Source organism: Aristolochia californica, unplaced genomic scaffold (assembly GCF_029961685.1).
Source record: "Aristolochia californica isolate CCGP_79_NKW_82.1479 unplaced genomic scaffold, dmAriCali1.0.hap1 SCAF_2, whole genome shotgun sequence".
NCBI lineage: Eukaryota > Viridiplantae > Streptophyta > Magnoliopsida > Piperales > Aristolochiaceae > Aristolochia > Aristolochia californica.
In genome coordinates, this window is record NW_027181881.1 from 16814362 (window position 1) to 16820458 (window position 6097).

The window sequence follows — 6097 nt, forward strand, 5'->3', positions numbered from 1 at the left end:
GAAGTCTAATATGAGTTGAACTAGAACTCTTCTTCAATAACATGAATATGAGGGAGGAGGCCAACTCATGGCCTTATCCTTGTCGGTCTCACATGATCTTCCAGATCATATTGATAAGGTTGCCATCTCGTGGTATCTTTGTGGGTCCCACTTGATCTTCAAGTCTTCTAACTCATTTCAGCTTGTGCTTCTTATCTCCTTAACTCGTGCTAGCTTGGGTGACGACTTTTCTTGGTGTCCCACGTCCTCATGGTGGGTTGCACGTTGTAACACCTTGGATGTAGTGGATGATAGGGCAGCTAATGGTAGAAGAGTGAAGTAGTACAAACCCCCTTTTTCATGGCTGCCACCAATCATCCGTTTCGTAGTTAGATCCTGAAATGTACAAGAAGAGGGTGAGAAGGTGACAGAGCAATTCAATTTTTTTTGTTATTTGACAAAATGAAAGCAAATTTAAAGGAAATTGAGGAACAAACAAAACATCTTGAATAGGGATAGAAGATGTAAGAGATGAGGAACCCTTTCGAAGTACCTTGGTTGTGGTAACAAATTGTTGGGGAAGACATGGAGATGAAAAATGAAGCATGTGTTTGTTACCTAATAGATGTTCGGAGGCCCTGACGCCGATAATCCAAGAGAAGGAGGGCAAAGAGGAAGAAAGCATACCTGAGGTAATGGTGGTACCAGTAGTAGGTAAAGGTTGAATGGAGAACTCCATTAGAGAATTCATCTTCTAAAATGCGGCATAGTCTTCAACAGTGAGAGTCATGTTCCCGGATTTGGAGTCAGCCTTTTCTTCCCATTTATAAAAAATAACTGAAGTTGGGTTAACCGTGGCCCAATCAAGCTTGCCAAGAAGTTTCCAGTAGGTTTCCACAAGGCGGTAATGACCACCACTGTAAGTCCAAGGCGAGGCTCAGTCCAGGAATCGGTTGGACCCGTTCTACCACCTGTATTGCAACCCCCTCTAATATTTTTACCACGTCTTCGGTACGAGGATGATATACCCCTATTGTCGGAGTACATAGCAGATGGAGCATCAATGGGGGAAGAAGTAGAGGGATCAAAGATATGTAACAACATGGCTCTGATGTCATCGAAGGATGGAAGAACGGAGGAGTTAAGAAGATGGGTTTTAGCAACCTCAAGTTAGGGGATATTTTTCAAGCAAATGGCTGTTGTCAAGGCCTCCCGTTGCCTTTTCTGAATTAGAATATCTGTTGAATATGGCTGAGTGATTTTCCATTATTGGAGAAGGCCCCAAAACCGGGCAAAAAACTCATGAATGTTATCTCCTTGTTTAGTACTCAGGTACTTTGTAAGACATTGAATAATTTTTGTAAGGAGTCCGCACTGGAGTACAGTTTAGCACATATGTCCCAAATGTTCTTGGCTGTTTCCAAGTGGACCACATTGTTAGCTACATGCTCTTCCATGCTATTGATGAGCCAGCTAATAACCAGGTTTTTATTTTTAAGCCATTGAGGTAGGCTACATCTTCTTCATCAATCAGAGGATGGAGTTTGATTACGTGATTGAAAAGGTCACGAGTAATGAGAACCCTCCGTACCGATTGTGACCAACTAAGATAATTGGAGAGACCTCTTAATGGAATTGTAGTAATGTGGAGTATGTCACTCTTACTACTTGTTCCAATCTCCATTATGAGGCAATTCAAATGCCAAGGTCCATTGCAAGGGGCGTCTTCAAATAATAATTACTCAATGAAATTTTCAAATAACAAATACTCAATGCAATTTGAAGAAACCGTGGACCAAATCTGCCCCTGACAATGGAAGGAATAAAGATTTTCCACGAGAGCAAGCACTAAATCATCAATGAATTTGTGCTTTTGTCAAGTGGGGACAAGATCCAGCCATCACATAATTCCTCTTATATTCCTATAGAAAAACAAAGAGGAGAGGTTAGATGCCAACTCTTATGCTTTAATTCAAAATATAACACAAACTGTGGGAAATTTTTTTAGAAATACTTAGAGGCAAATCAGGACTCTAGGAAGCAAACTTTTCTCAGATCATGGGAACACTCCAACGTAAAAAAAAAAGAGGCAATCGTTGGAGTTCAAGAGCAGCAAAGTAGTAGAGATAAGTAGGTGCTGGAATTTTAATCATATGACGGTCATCCAACAACATAACAAGATCCCATGAGTAGTGTCAAGTGAGAGAATTTACAACAACATAATGCTGGAATTCCACCTCAAAGAAAATTAATCCAAGTTACATAAAGGTAACCGAATCGCAAATCATCAAATTTTCAATCTTGATAAGACACTAGCAGCAACTAATCTTGACCAAGCTTGTAATTTAGCTACAAGAAGATCAAGATTATAACAACTTCTTAGTCATGTTGAATTTAAGGAAAAGAGAAATACTTCATTGGTTTCATTAACTTATTATAATTAGAGTACATGTACCTCTATTTATAATAGAAGAAGGTAGTAGAGTACAATTACAATAAAACTACCTTTGTCCCAATTACACCCAAACTCTATCACTTAAAGATAAGTCCTAACATAATTAAATACTTAATATAGATAAAAGACAAACATAACTCAAACTAGAACTCTTCTAGGACGTGGCCATAGGATAAAGATGCCTTTTTGAGTTCTTCTGGATCTTCCAACTTATGTGATAAGGAGCCAGCTCGTGGTAATCATGGTGGGTCCTTCTTCTTATGTGCTTGGGCCCATCTTGTGTGCCTTCTTTGGTCGTGTGGGCTTTGGCCTATCTTATAACACTCCCCCTCAAGCTGGGGGTGAGAGAACAACATGAACTCCTAACTTGCTACAAATGATGTATAGAATCTTTTTGTATAAAATGGCACATCTTCCAATATGCCTTCATCTTCCAACACTCCCCCTCACGTTGTTGTGTCCTTCCATGAGGCCCTGCTGGCATAATATAAGTGAGAGTAAAAATCACTCCTAGCCGGTAAGACATTGCTCCATACTCCAGTCCTAATGCTGGATGTAGGGAACACTCCGTCTTCTATAGATAGTGTGTCTATCAACATTGCTCTGAATTGTCCACAACCGTGTCCCTCTACAGGACAACGACTCTCAAGTGGTAGGAGTAATAAAAGCCATTACAGGGGGTAGTGGGTGTATTGATAATGGTGTCCCAATCTGGAAACTGACTCTCATGATATCCCAACCGTGATATTTTTGAGAGTTAAATTTATCATGGTGACCCAACCGGGCACCGACTCTCATGGTGTCCCAACCGTGATATTTTTGAGAGTCAAATAAATTATGGTATGAGAAAAGGTACTTAGGCCACCTCTTATTCAATAATAATGTCCCCAACGAGACATAATAACTGCTACTGAATATAACACGACCATCTTCCAACTCATATAACACGAACCAAAATAATAAACCTTGTAGAAGGACCCATGAAATAATCATAATCCGATATAAATATTTTTTATTAGATGCAGAAGCTTCATCTTTTGTGCACCCTTTTTCTTGAATATTTTGGTCACATAAACTTAACCACAACATATGGAATAAAATATCTCGTTCTTGTACTTCTTGTACTTCTCCCCCTCAAACTGGGATGTAATGGTAGTGATCCCAGCTTGAACCAAATATCATAGATGTAGCTATAAGCCCAAATAACAAAGATGAATAAATACGCCCTCAAACCAGGGAGAAGTGAGGTATTTTCCAGATACATCAACTCAAAAAGTGACGCAAAACAATGGGCGTAAATTCGGATTTTTCAATACAACAGAATACCAGCATGACCTTTGATTCTTCCAATGCGAATATATCTTTAAATATAGATCAGATTGACATGAACGTTTCTCCTTATGAAAGTAAACTTAAATACCTTTCATCAAAGTATAACTTATCTTCATAAAATATAATTATCAGAAGATAAATAATCTGATAGATTTCGGTCTCTGTCATCTGGCCGAACTAATTACTGTTTCTCCTTTTTTTCTTGATAGTATAAAATTCCTCAGAAGTTGAAGCTTTCTGTTGCTGCTCGAACCTCTTTTGCAATCTGACCTTTGCTGATTCAAATATCTACTTTTCTTTGTAGATAACTCAGATAAAAAATTGGTTGAATAGGTAAAAGAATAGACTTATATATATTACATTTGATATATATTTCTCTATATAAAGTCTAGTTCTTGATAGCATAAAATACCTCAAAAGCTGAAGCTTTCTGCTGTTGCTCGAACCTTTTTGCAATCTAACCTTCGTTCATTCAAATATCGATATCTCTATGTAGATAACTCCAATTGGAATGAATCATTTTTTCTTGGAAATTAGACTCAAATATATTTTCGTCAATATATAATTTGAAATATGAAAATCACAGAATAGAGGTGAAAAATGCAAATCAAACAATGAGTGAAGGGATTGAAAAAAAAAACTACGAACCTAGACTTAGGGTTTAGGGTTTAGAGAAAAGGATCACATTATCTCTGTGGGTTGACCACGTCAACTCACAGAACCTGCTTTGATACCATGTTAAATTTATGAAAAAAATAAATAGTTATGGGACAACAATCACAGTGCATTAGACAACTAGTTCCTTGGTTAAGTACCTATGTCTTCTGCTCCTAATAGGTCGGTCTTTTGGGTAGTATTGGCTAGGTGCTTAACAGTTGGTACTAGAGCGGGTGCCATGTTGTGAGTTCGATTCCCGGGGCATGCAGAGGCTAGATTAAAATTACTGGTAGGCTGTCGAGGCTGGATTAAAATTACTGGTAGGCTGCAGTTTGGCCAATGTCGTTGCATCGTCATGGTCATCGGCTTGTAACGGTGGGAGTACTGTTATGGGACAACAATCACAGTGCGTCAGACAGCTGGATCCTGGGTTAAGTACCTATGTCTTTTACTCCTAATAGATCGGTCTTTTGGGTAGTAGTGGCTAGGTGCTTAACAAAAATACTTCATTGACTTCATTAAATTATTATAATCAGAGTACATGTACCTCTATTTATAATAGAAGAAGGTAGTAGAGTCCAATTACAATAATATTATTTGTCCCAATTACATCCAAACTCTAACACTTAAAGATAAGTCCTAGCATAATTAAATAACTCAATATAGATAAAATACAAACAAAACTCAAACTAGAACTCTTCTAGAACGTGACCATAAGATAAAGATGCCTTTGTGAGTCCTTGATCTTCCAACTTATGTGATAAGGAAGCCATCTCGTGGTAGTCATGGTGGGTCCTTCTTCTTAGGTGCTTGGTCCCATCTTGTGGGCCTTCCTTGGTCGTGTTGCCCAATCTTATAATACTCTTAGATATGTGGGCCTTCCTTGGTCGTGTGGGCTTTGACCTATCTTCCAACAAGTCATAACAGATAAATATTCACAACCTCTCATATGAAGATTATCTTGACTTGTTGTAATTTTGAAATCAGGAATTCAAAAAATAATGAAAGAGTAAGTAAATAATGCCAAAATTGACTTATCTCTTCATGGCTGGACTCCTTCTTTCATGAAAAAATTCTTGAACAAAGGTCATAAATAATTCTTTGTATACTTCATCAAAAGGGATCCTAAAATCCTTGCTCTGATACCATATAGAATTTAGGATCCCATGTGGAGGACTTTAGATCAACGAAGAAGGAGAAGAAGAAGAGAGGAAGGAGAGGAGAAGGAGAAGGAGAAGGAATGAACCAAGATGGTGAGAGTTGGATTAAGGGAGAAGAAGGTGTGCCAACCAAGAGAGGAGGGAGGCTGGACGAATTTCTTGAGAAAAGAGGGGAGAGCTTCAATGCTCTACCTCTTAGCCAATGCCTTTTTTATAGCTTTACAATGCCCTTAGGGATACAACTTGATAAAAGAAGAGACATAAAAATAACAAGTAGTTACACCTTTATGCCATCTTTATGGAAAATATCCTATTCTAACCATATGCAATCACTTAGACGTGTGGGCTGACTAGCCTTGAGCTTGTGGGCTTGGCCCCACTTTGAACAATGCCAATAAGATAATCGACCATGCCTTATAATTCTTGCATAACAACATTCTATATGATCAATCATGCTCCATAAAGAATGATCGAACATGCATTGTAAGTCCTACTTAGCTGGTTTGAGGATGAT